This window comes from Bubalus kerabau, chromosome 20, assembly GCF_029407905.1.
Source record: "Bubalus kerabau isolate K-KA32 ecotype Philippines breed swamp buffalo chromosome 20, PCC_UOA_SB_1v2, whole genome shotgun sequence".
Taxonomy (NCBI): Eukaryota; Metazoa; Chordata; class Mammalia; order Artiodactyla; family Bovidae; genus Bubalus; species Bubalus kerabau.
This window is the reverse complement of record NC_073643.1, coordinates 38,931,345-38,944,435: the sequence shown is the minus strand read 5'-3', so window position 1 is coordinate 38,944,435 and position 13,091 is coordinate 38,931,345. Positions and strand designations below refer to the sequence as shown.

Here is a 13,091-nt window from a genome sequence, read left to right as displayed (position 1 = left end):
CATTTCTACAAGTTGTGGAAGCTTCAGAATCAAGTGATTTAATTCAAATTTCAGCTTGGCCATTTACTAGCTGTGTGACATTAGGCAAGTTACTTAACATCTCTGTGCTTAGCATCTATAGAATGCATAACAGACCCCATCTCACAAGGTTATCATAAGATATAACACATAAAATTGTGAACATGAGCCATAAAAAGGAACAAAATTGTGCCTCTGCAGAGATGCGGATGGACTTAGAGACTGTCACACAGAATGAAGTCAGAAAGAGAAAAACAAATACCATATATTAACGCATATATGTGGAATCTAGAAAAATGGTAGAGATGTACTTATCTGCAAAGCAGAAATAGAGACACAGATATAGAGAACTAATGTATGGATACCAAGGAGGGAAGAGGGGAGGTGGGATGGACTGGGAAAGTGGGATTGACATAAATACACTACTGTGTAAAATAGATAACTATACCATAGTGTATAGCACTGTTAACTCTACTCAGTGCTCTGCGGTGACCTAAATGGAAAGAAAATCCCCCAAAGAGGGGATGTGTGTGTATCTGATTTATGTAAAGCTGATTTACTTTGCTGTTCAGCAGAAACACAACATTGCAGAGCAACCCATACTTTAATAAAAAAAAATTTTTTTTTAAAGACTTAAAAAATAGTGAGCATGGTGCTGGGCACATAGTAAGCAATTAACTGTTAGTTATTAATTATTTATTACTCCACAGAAGGAGAAACTGAGTCACAGAGCAGCTAAGTGATCTCTTTCAGGCTCAATCCAATAAGCAATGACACAACTGGGACTCGAACCTGGGCTTTCTGAACGCAGTCAAATCTCCTCTCCTGTGGAGTCCTCTGTGCTTGCGACACAGGTGGCGAGAAGCAGCAGCACCGGCGTCTCCAGAGAGCTGGCTACAAGTGCAGAGTCAGCAACACCCCCAGGTGCATGTACGATGCGCTGGAGAGTCCTGGGCTCAGGCACTGAGGAGGATGTGTGTACAGAACACAGCCCGAAGGGCTTCCGAGAGTGACCGAGCGGCACTGAGGGATGCAGACACCCCTCACCCGCTCCCCACCGAACTAAACATCTGAAACATCCAAAGGTCAGAGGCTTTTGCAGGAAGCTCCAAGTGGCTCTCTGGAGGGCTACTGCTTCTCATATTCCAGCACATATCCACAACACACAGAGGTCAGGGCCAGATATAAAACCTGACCTTTTAGTTCTCCGCCCAAGAGCAGCCACTGGAGCAAATAGCACACCTCCACCGACAAGGCTGAATTCCCTCTGAAAGTTCACACTCATCAAGGTCAGTGCCAGAAGACAATTTACAGATCACCTAATCCAGGGCCTTTATTTTAGGGAGGGAAGAACTGAGGCTCAGAAAGGGGACACACACATTCTAGTTAGGACCTGAAGTGCTCACAATGGGGGGGATCCAAAGCCCACAAGCCTGGCCTCTCTCTTTGGACTCAACTAGGCTTGCAGCACATCTGCCCACACTCCGTTTAGTCCAACAAAAGGGCTGCTTCCATTTGCCCAGAGTTTTTACTCCTCATCAGAGTGTGTCTTACCAACTTCCCAACGAACCTCACACTTCCATTCTAAAAGCCACATTCAGAGCTGGCGATGAAGAAGCCACTCTATTCTGTCTTGTGCCTGACACGGTCTCTTGGATATTGCCGATTTTATCAAAAGATCAAGCAAAAGGATTCCTGAAATCTAGAAAAATGGTACAGATGGATCTATTTCCAGGGTAGACGCAGACATAGCGTCTCTATTCCCACCCTGGAAACAGATGCAGGCATAGAGCATGGACGTGGACACAGTGGGGAAGGGGAGAGGGGGATACACTGATAGAGTAGACTGACATATATCCACCACATGCGTCAAATAGCTAGCCAGTGGAAGCTGCCGCACAGCACAGGAAGCTCAGCTTTGTGCTCCGTGATGACGGAGAGGGGTGGGATGGGAGAAAGGTCCAGGAGGGAGGGGACGCGTGTGTACATTTAGCTGAGTCACTTCACTGTACAGCAGAAAATAATACAATGTTGGAAAACAATGATATTCCAATTTAAAAAAAATCAATCAATGGCTACATAATGAGGTATTTCTCATGTTAGGGTTCCACAGATACAAGATTTAAAAGGCAAAGAAAAAACATCCATAATACTTTATAGTAAAAAGTGTAAGGAGACCCAGAATGGTGGGCCTCATTCAGGCTTTGGACGATGACCATCCTGGGTTTGAATTCCAGCTTTATTCTTTCTTCTCTGCATAAAGTAGGGCAAGTTATTTAACTTTTTGGAGCCTTGGTTTCTCTCTTACTAAATGGAGCTAATAATATCTAGCTGTGTAACTGCTGCAAGGATTAACAAGGTATGGAAACCATCCTTCACATCAACTAGAATATTGTAAGTGTTCAACCTATGATACCTACTACCTTTGCCATACATTCACACAAGCACAAAACTATTTCAGACACGTAGACACCCATAACATACATTGACATATATACTAACAGCTACCCTGAAAAATATCTGACCCGGTGACCACAGAAAATACAGCTGTTTCTCAGTTGAGTCCTGGAACTTACATGAACAAGAATCTCTGAGGACTCAAAACTGATGAATGGATGCCAAGAAAAGAGCTGGAAAAATGGCATCCTGCCCAGTTGAAATGAAATGCTAAGAATTCTTGTCCCAGTTAATTTTAACCCTGGATGGGGCTGGATCCTATTTGTAAGGTTTGATATTTAAAAACCAAGAAGGGGTGGGGGAGCTGAAGTCAATGGTGCTCCCAGTGCAAGACAAATGGAGACAACTCAAGTCCCCATCTACTGTGAGACAGGCACAGAGCTGACTGTAAAAGGTGCCCCACCTTGGTTCCATCTCTGCCTCCCATCCCAGGTTCCCTCCAGTGCCCCAAGATGGTTTATACACGAATGCCAGAACCAGGAAGAACAGGGGTCCTCAGAAATCACCACTATCCATTCTTCCTAGAGGTCATCCCACTGTCCTGAGTGGCCAAGACTCTGGTTACGCTTTCTCCAACAAGGCCAACAGTCCTGACTCCCCTGAGGTCTCCACTTCCAACCAGTGATGCTTCTGGATTCTGTGCTCCGGGCAGTGTTTTGTATTCTCTTCCATGTCAGCTCTCATGAAACTTGAGTCTTCAGTTCAACTGACTTGATCCTGATGGACTTTACAACCAAATATGTGCTGAAGTACAGGCTACACACCCACCAAGGAGGCTGGCTGGCTCGTACTGTACTAAAAAATGTGCTCTCTTGAATAAATGCACTTTTAAAAATAGGCCATGGTGCTCTGGTGGAAAACACTTGCTGTACTGAGCCCCATATAGGGTTTTAGAATCTAACATGGCAAATGGTTGCATTACGGATTCTGTGGGCTTCCCCCATGGCTCAGTGGGAAAGAATCCAGCTGCAAGGCAGGAAATGCAGCAGATTCGGCTTCAAGCCCTGGGTGGGGAAGATCCCCTGGAGGAGGAAATGGCAACCCACTCCAGTTTTCTTGCCTAAAAAATCCCATGGACAGAGGAGCCTGATGAAGTACAGTCCAAAGTGTCGGACACGACAGAGAGACTGAGCATGGATCCTGTAGGACAGATGGGGACAGGCATTTCTAGCTGAAGTGGAACACAGGTGCTTGTCTTCTGGGCTGTGACGTCACCCAAAGGGAACTTCGGCTTAGCACGTTCATGGTGGTTTGGAGACTGCTCTGATATTCTCCCAGCTGCTTCCTGCTCTCCCTTCCTCCTGACTCCATCCAATCTCTCTAATCTCTGTCTTCACAAACAGCAGCACCCCCCTACCCCCACAACCTGCCTTTTTTCTTTCCTTCCACCTTCTTTCTCCCTCTGCCTTGTCCCCAGGGAAATAATGGAAGAAGACTGCTTCTGGATTTCAGACTCTGAACAAAGAACTGCTCAAACAGCGTGCCAAAGAAACAAGCAAGCCAAGTCTCCAAAATCAACTAGCCAGGTCCCCAGTGGAGACGCTTGGAGACTCATGATGCTGGAATCTCAATGTCATCTTATCCAGCATTTTCTCCCCTGCTTCATTCAAATACACCCAAACCACCCCCACCCCCACCACCACGACCCCACACACATCCTACACAAACACATGGACAATGTACAAGAATGAGAACATTTCATGAACAATCTTTTCAGATGGGGAAAAGAGCAAAGTGGCAAATGTCAGCCAAGAGCATAAATGAGGGAAACAGATTTTGCCAATGCCTAGACCTCCAGCTTCTTAACTGGCAATAGTTCATGGTCACCAGCAATGACCCATTATAAGCATGACAATCAAGGAGGGTATGAATAGAGAAGGGTTTTAGTAGGTCTTCAAGCACAAAAGAAAAGCCCTTACCCAAATGTCACCTAGCATTACTGTCTGATGGACGGAGCATTTTCACTCTTGGGTGTTGGAAAACAACAGAGAAGAGAGAAGATCATGTTTCCGGCTTCTAAAGAGAGAGGTTCCTGCTAATTCAAGACCAGCAGTACGTAAGGGAGGAAAAAAGCCCTGCTCAGACTCAGCGCCTTTGCAACCCACGTGTAGCAGAAGCAACACTAGACTGGGTACCAGGGCTTGCCACCAGCTGTGTCACTGAGGGTAAGCGATGTTCCCTCTCTGGCCTTCCATCTCCTCTGTCAAATGAGTACGAAAACTACTGCTCCCTGGGGTTCACAGGTTCGGATTCAATGGGAAATGTCAAAGTCATCAGCCCCAGAAGGAAAGCAAGCTGAGTACCTCATAGGAGCCAGGAACTGGGCCAAGGCAGTGCTGCCCCCATTCCCCAGCAAGCCCATGAGTCCCACTGAGTCAGGGAAATTTATGCCTAAGTTTTATATGAGGAAATCAAAGTTCAGAAAGCTCAAGCTACTCTCCTAAGATCACACATACAATCAGGAGGCAATGGAGGGAGGCCATCATTAAGGGAGAACTATGATTTTCTATGCAAGACACAACTTTATTACAGCCTGGAGTGACTAACCCCAGTCTGAGTTTCTGCAGAAAGAACTTCAAGCCAGACTTCTCTGACTGTAAAGGAGTCACTTGTAAGTTGTCCTTCAGACCTCTGCGTTGGAGTTCCAGTTCATCTACGTTTAAAAGAAAGATGCTGAAAGAATAGGGAGAAACAGTTATCAAGCTGCATGACTGAAGTATGCTCACCAGCAGGACAGAGGAAGGGCAAAAATCTAGGAAAGATGGATGGTGTATATCGACACAAGTCAAGGGCAGATGCCTGGGTCACAGGAAGGTAGGGTAGGGAGTACCATTTTTTTCCCTTAACAGCTGACGCATAAGCTAACGTCACCAATATGATGGCATAAATGAAGCCATGGAACTTCCAAGGAGCCATTGATCAGGTGAAGAATGTATTCAAAGGCCTCCCTTTGATGCTTCGTTTCTGCATTGCACAGAAAGAAGAAAGAAAAGGCAGGCCTCCTACACATGCAATGTTGGATCAGAAGACAAATATGCACAGAAATCCAGAAGTGCATAGATTCTAATTTGGATACTGTAATGGTCTACATGAGACATGTCGGCAGTCAAACAAGAGAACTTCTTTAAAGGTGCCTGAGCCCCAGGAGATGAGATGATTTTCATCATAGCATCAGGTCACTTCTAGCTCTGCAAAATACAGCAGACAGACAATACACTTTATTATGTCAACTCAGTCAGTAGGGTGGGAAGTGGCTTTGAGTGGGAATGGTTTGGGACATTACAGTGATTGAAGACCGCACCTTTGCTGCTGGCTGAACCTCTCTGCATGCAAATGGATGTGAGCATACTGTCTTTTCAATGGGTTGTCTTTTTTTTTTTTTTTTAGCAACTACACTTATTAAAATGATGATAAAAAGCTAACGATGACAACAGTAACAACAGGAATAGCTAACTTTCACTGGACATTTACTATGTAGCTAGCACTGTGCTAGGTGCTTTCCTATGTCACCTCATCCTTACACCTGCCTGTTGGTTCTATTGCTCTTCTCATTACACGAGCAGGAAACAATATTCAGAAAGGTAGCTCAAGTATTTTCACCTCTTTCTGAATCCAGAGTCTGAGTCCTTGATGATAAATATCATACCCTACTGCCTAACTGTGAAATTCCCTGTTCATTCCTCAAGCTTCCATGAATGCACCTTCCTTCCAATATTTCTCTGCCCACCCCCCCACATTGCATGGTGAACCTTTACAAACCTGCCATTTCAAACAATGCTATTTTACCATTTCTGGCGGCCCCACGATTGTTTACAGGCTGTAATGTCTGATGGAGCCAACATGTTTTAATTTTCACATTAAAAAAAAAGAGAGAAAGAATTTCCAAGGGGAAAGAACGTTTGACAGAAAGTCAAAACCTTTACAAGCACTCAAGGAGGCATTAAAATTCAAATTTCCAAAATACAGTAATTCTGTTAAAAGTTGTGACTTGCTCTGGGGCCCAAAGGGACACTCATCCTGACCCATCTGTGAAAGCCATCAGCAGCCAGGAAGCCTTCTGGAAAACGGGATTAGAGTAGCCAATTCAGCCTCCAGCAAGGAGGCCAGGCTGCTTCATTTAGTTTAAGTCTCCCTGAGACGGTTTAAAACACTCTCTGGGAAGAGATATTCAAGCAAAGCAAATTGCAGCCTTGCAAGCTGCAGCTCTGGTACAAGACAGGCCTTGTCTACAGAGTCACAGCACACTGGAGCCCTCCCCCGACTGGCCATGGATGCGCTGACTAGAAGCAGAACTCTCCGGGGAAATCGCATACATGGGGAAGTTATACAAGAGCCACGCCTGGACCAGCGGATGGCATCACAGCTGGTACAGACCACTTATCCCCCTGTGATCCGGCCCAGCCCTGATTATTTATGGCTCATAAAAGCCCCATCAGACCTCAGCATATTCTAAGACGACATAACAACAACAACAACAAAAATAGGATTAAAAATCTGCCTTTCATCACCAAGACCTTCATGGCAGATGAGGGATGCTGTGATTGGCTTTGGGGAAACCGAGAGCTGAGGAGAGCTCACTGTGAACACTCCACTCTGAAACCCAATGTAGAGAACACACTGAGTCATGTGTTTCAGCCCGGCTGTGCGGTCATATTCTGGAGCTCTGTCACCATTTCTAATCTGAAAGCACTAGCTAAAATTAAACCTAAATAATTCCAGCGCCATTTCTTCGCCTGGAAGTCTCACTTAAGTCTTCGTTTCCCAGAGCCTCTAATGGTTTCTGACATCCTGAGCCAAAACGCAAGCACACAGCCAGGTGTGTGCTTGGTTTTTAAACCCTCTCCCCTTTTAGTATTATTATTATTTTTTAAGGACAGCTGCACTTCTTTTACAGAAAAGCTGCCTCTAAAGCACTAAGACTTAAGTGATTCTTCAGGACTCCCTAGAACTGTGAAATGTCACTGTGCAATTGAGTGTTCCAATAAGCATGATAAGGGCAGAGGTGCCAGAGGACCACAGAAAACAGCCTCGCCACCAAGATAACAGAGTTCCGATGTCCTGACCACCCCCCATGCAAAGCCTCTAGATCTAGCCTTGTCATCCTTCCTAGAAAATACAATGTTGTTCAATTCGTGAATTCCAACAAATTTCTTACCTACCTCAAGGGAGAGTTAAATTCCCAGTCTGGATAGAAGCTTCCGCCAGACCCTCTGAGCTTGTCAATTGCCCCAATTCACTTTTCCCCTGGGTCTGGCTCCTAAGAAGGCAAGCAGGACGGCAGGCAGCCAAAGCATCTTTTTCTGGAAACCCTCCTCCAAATCAGGACCCTTCCTGAGGCCAGCAGCAGCAGGAGCGGAGCCCGCGCTGCTCTTCCTTCGCTCACAGAAACAGCACTGCTGGGTTCAGACCCTCCTGGGATCCACCAGGCAGGGGAAAAAGTGTGACTTCTTCTCTCCCTTCGGATCCGTTCGCCTTCCCGAGAACCCCAGGTTCATATGAACACCCCTTCTTCACGACAATCTGCAGGAAGTCACAGACCCCAGCTTCAGCGTCACCAGCTGATCCTGAGCCAGACCTGGGGGTAACCGGTCAGCTGGTCGCGGAGCTCAAGACACAGAACCAGGAACTGTGCAGCTCCGCCGAGAAATAGTAATAACTGTCGGCGGAGCTGCTGGTGGTGCCGAAGTCGCTGTTGCAGTGCTCGCATCCTCCGCATGCTAATGAAGCCGTGACGTCAGCAAGTCAGTCACGGCATCTGGATGTCCCGTCCCCTCTGCCCAGCGCTGAGATTTATTTACATGTAAATTAGCCTCGCCTTCCAAATCAATAATCCCCAAGCTAGGAAGGACGAAGAAAGCCTTTGCTGGATGCAAACGCCCCAGCAACACAACCTCCAAAGGGGTACAAAAATATCACATAGGAGAAGAGAGGCTTAAAAATGCACACCTTTTTTTGTTGTTGTTTTTTAAAGGCTGTGCTCTTATGTGCCAGGGATCAGATCTGGGCACAGTTACGAATCTGAGCGCCTGTTTCAGATTATGTGCTGCATCAACGCAGGGTGCAATCAGAGCTCTCCCCCAACCCCAACTGTCTCTACTTTCTTTTTCTTTCTTTTCTCTCTCCAACTTTCATTTCAGGGAATTTTCTGGCTTGGGGCTATGTCATCCTTGAATGTTTGTGAACCTTGAGATAAAACACAAATGATTGCTTTCCTCAAGTGCCTGTGGCTGTTGGACTGGCCACTCCGTCAAGCCTGACCCCAGTGCCAAGTAAGTGTGAGAGATGACAAACCAGAACGCTTCCCAGACGCTTCTGAGGGCCGCTGGAACCTTAGAAAGCACAACTTTCATCTCTCCACTTTTCACATTAGAAAAGTGAGGTTCTGGATGGAGAAGCAGCTTTTCCAGGGCCACAGAGGGATTCCAGCAAGGATGGGCCAGAATACACATTTCCTGGACTTCAGTCTACAGCTCTGTTAAAGACCTTTGGGTCTTCAATCTCCATCTTTCTGTACCAACAAAGAGGCCTATCCAAACAGTCAGGAAGAAAGAATTTTATAGTATTGGATAGCCCTGGGTTTAAATCCTGACTTTGCTTCCTGCTAGACTTTGCTTCCACACTTAGGGTCTACAGTTTCTTCATCTGTACCATCCTTTTATTCAATAAATATTTTCTGAGTACCTACTCTGTGCCATGAATATGTTTTTTAAAACTTTATAGTATGTATGTGTATAGTGTATGTATGGGTATAGGTACATGTTTGCTGTAATTCAATAAAGTAAAAATACTGAGTGGAAATGTGGCGAGGACTAACACCATTACCAGCAACAGTAAATATGGAGAAGTAAAGTGAAAGTCTCTCAGTCGTGTCCGACTCTTTGTGACCCCATGGACTGTAGCCTGCCAGGCTCCTTTGTCCATGGAATTCTCCAGGGAAGACTACATGAGCCAGAAAGAAAAACACCAATACAGTATACTAACGCATATATATGGAATTTAGAAAGATGGTAACAATAACCCTGTGTACGAGACAGCAAAAGAGACACTGATGTATAGAACAGTCTTATGGACTCTGTGGGAGAGGGAGAGGGTGGGAAGATTTGGGAGAATGGCATTGAAACATGTAAAATATCATGTATGAAACAAGTTGCCAGTCCAGGTTCGATGCACGATACTGGATGCTTGGGGCTAGTGCACTGGGACGACCCAGAGGGATGGTATGGGGAGGGAGGAGGGAGGAGGGTTCAGGGTGGGGAATAATACATGTATACCTGTGGCGGATTCATTTTGATATTTGGCAAAACTAATACAATTATGTAAAGTTTAAAAATAAAATAAAATTAAAAAAAAAAAAAGACTACATGAGTGGGTAGCTGTTCCCTTCTCCAGGGGATTTCCCAACCCAGGAATCTAACCCGGGTCTCCTGCATTGCAGGTGGATTCTTTACCAGCTGAGTGACCAGGGAAGTCTAAATATGGAGAAGGAAATGGCAACTCACTTCAGTATTCTTGCCTGAAAAAGCCCATGGACAGAGAAGCCTGGCAGGTTCTAGTCCATGGGGTTGCAAGGAGATGGACATGACTGAGTGACCAAGCACAACAGTAAGTAACAGTTATTTCTGATATTTTGGGTAAAGTTAAAAAAAAAAAAAAAGCACTAAGCTTTTCCTTCCACTGGGCTGGCCATTGTATCTCTTCTCCGAGTATCCCTAGTCCTCTTTTATTGTTTAAAATCAATTGTTCTTTCAGTGCTGTCTAGGCAGTATGCTGGACTCTGTACCTGCAATGGGATGCACTGTGGGGTCCTCAGGTGGAGGTGAGGGAGGGGCTGGGGAGAGGTGTATTCCATCATGCAGAAGCGTCCCTAAGGACAAAGCAGCCAGCACAGCTCCTTGCCCACACTCTCCAGGCCCCTGCCTGGAGAACCCACCCCCATGAGCTCTGCCCTTCCAGCTGAGTTCCTGAAGCTTCAAATGAATCTCTTTGTCGGGTATGAGGAAGTTAAATTGTGTCTTTTGTTATACATAATTGTATTAATAATGCTTAATAACTTCTTTCAAATTGCTTCTCTCTGCTTCACAGAAGACCTTTCATGGTGAAAATTGTGGGACCTGGAAAAACTTTTTACTAATAGAAACTGAATACAAGCCAATGAGTCAGACTCTGCTTCAGGTCTCCATCACACAGAACTCAGAGGATGTGGGGAAGCATTTGCTTCTCAATATCCTTTGAGAGGATCAAATAGACCAGCTTGGGGCCACCAATGGCCAAGTGGAAGCAGTGACACCCTACTCCAGTGTGATCATGGGCAAGTAGCTTCAGCTTTCTGTGCCCCAGTTTCTTCATCTGAAGATGAGCCTCTCTGATGTACTTATTATTGTCAAGATCATAGGAGAATCACGAGAAGCAATTCACAAGTGATGGACAGGGAAGCAATGAAGAGGAATGCAGAGCAGAAAGCATGAGAAGTGATTGATTTTCACCTGGAATAAATCTGGCATGTGACCATCCATTTCATAAGAGGGGAGGGTGTGACAAGGGGTCTGGAATGGAGTGCCTGTGGTCAGACCTTGGCTCTAACATTTGCTGTCTGATTGGGGACCTTATGTTCTTACCTAAAACAAGAGGGGCTTATGCTTGCAGAACTGTTTTGACGAGCAAATAATCCTCAGTGTGAAGTCCTTAGCACTGGACCTAGCACCCAGCAAACATTCAATAAATGTTAGCTGTTGGTCGTGGAAGTGATGACCCTTCAGTTACTATTCATTTTGGCACTACTAGTTAATGACCAAACTTCAAAAGGCAGGAGAAAGTGGGTAAACAGAAAACAGCCAAATCTTCCCCATTCCTAGGGCACCACTCAAAAGTTTCACCTAAGTGAGCTGCTGACACAGTCTTCCTCCATGAAGCAACACAGATACTTTTCAATTGCTATGAAACTGGGAAGAAAGCAGGGAAAATGACCAAGAAGCCCCAGGGGTCTCCTTCCTCTGAATCTACACAACAGAGAGAGACAACTGTGTTTCTGGCAAGCATTGGGTTCTTCATCCATTCATTCATGGAACCATCCACTTATTAAATGAGCTCCTGTTTGTCAGTCCGTGTGCTAGGCCTTAGGGACATCATGGTGACCAAGAAAGACATGGGCTCTGCCTTTAAAAAGCCAAGAAGTCAGAGGGGAAGACAATTAAGCAAGCAATTAGAGTGTGATGCATGTTATGATAGGCGACTGCAGAGTTCCTGAAGGCCTAATTGCAGTCAGGAGAGGGTGGTGGTGCAAAATTACGTGGCTAATGTCCCTTTGACAGGATGTGCTCTGTGAGTGCAGCTCAGAGGTGGGGAGCTGGAGGGCTGTGCATTACCCTTGCATAAGATGGCTGAAATCACAAAACAGGGATCGATAATTCCTTGTGACAATTATTTTCATCCTGGACAATATTATTCTATTCCGGATTTTTGGAAAATATGCCATTAGGAATTGGACAAGGTGAGGCAACAACTATTTTGGAAATTTAGAGGCCTGGTAAATAGGGATGAAGCTCATCCTGTTTTGACACAACAGAGTGAAACCGCAGGTTCATGACAGCGAACTTCTTGGGGGTGGGGGAGGGGAGAACTGGCAACACATATGAGACCTTCAGCACCTTCTACTGAGATAGCACAGTATTATTTTTACACAAATGACCATAATTGCATATAGTATACAAGAAGAGAGACAAAGAAGCCAAGGTTGATTGAGGCTGAAGTCATCAGGAATCAAGAAGAATGTGATCTGAATCATGAAGGTCAAAAAAAAAAAAAATTGAGGGGGCGGGGGGGGGGTGAAAAACCAAGGTTATAGGGGAAAGGTCTTACTAATAAGCATGACACAAAATCCAGAAGTCCTAAATGAAAAGAGTGCTAAAAGTGTCATGGTCAAATTTTAGCTGGTAGAGAGGGTGTTGCAGATGGGGCAAGGGTACGGATCTAAGGGAAAAGTGCTCGCACAGAGCAGAAGAAAACTCCCCTGCAGAAGCACCAAGAGGACACTGGCAGGTTATGACAAAGAGACCGCTTCACACACGCGAGAAAAATCAAATCATCTTTCCATTCCACCAGCATTAGTCAAAATCTTGTTAGAGGATTATGGGGAAAGGGTAATCGAATCATGGCTGGTTATCTCGCAGAAGAGAAGGGTAAGTGATGACAAGGGCTGTGGCCTCTGAGATGAAGGGCTTTAATGAGGACAGTCATAATGAACAATTTTTTATCTCCATCCCCATAGATGTAAAATAAGGAGGAATGGATTTTCAATGAACTAAAGAGGGATTTCACTTGGATCTAAGGAAGATGCTTGAACCTGAAGATGATATGAACTGGCCTGGGTTACTCAGGACAACGGCAATGTTTTTGCTCTTAGGAGCACTTTACAGAGATCAAGACAGCCCCGGACCTGGTTAGTTTACACTTATACCTCTGGCCGTGAAATTGTGAAATCTTAACTACTCTAAGGGATATGACCAAGTTTCAAAACACTTATCTAATAATGGTCTTAAATTCATTTTAGTTTTATTAAAAATGATATGTATGCATAGTTAATATCTATACACATACCATAAATATATTATGTTATATAT

At 45.0% G+C, this 13,091-nt stretch overlaps 1 protein-coding gene across 6 annotated transcripts in view; it reads right to left on the bottom strand.

Annotated features, from left to right (window-relative positions):
• Window positions 1-13,091, bottom strand: part of PRICKLE2 (prickle planar cell polarity protein 2) — a 389,100-nt gene that overhangs the window by 112,422 nt on the left and 263,587 nt on the right. Inside the window, exon 1 of one of the 6 annotated variants that reach the window (XM_055558404.1) lies at window positions 7,635-8,148. The exons of the other annotated variants lie outside the window; for them this stretch is intronic. The gene's annotated coding sequence lies outside the window, so the exon portion shown is untranslated. Of the gene's footprint in view, window positions 1-7,634; window positions 8,149-13,091 lie in introns of those variants that run through there. 6 annotated transcript variants of the gene reach the window in all.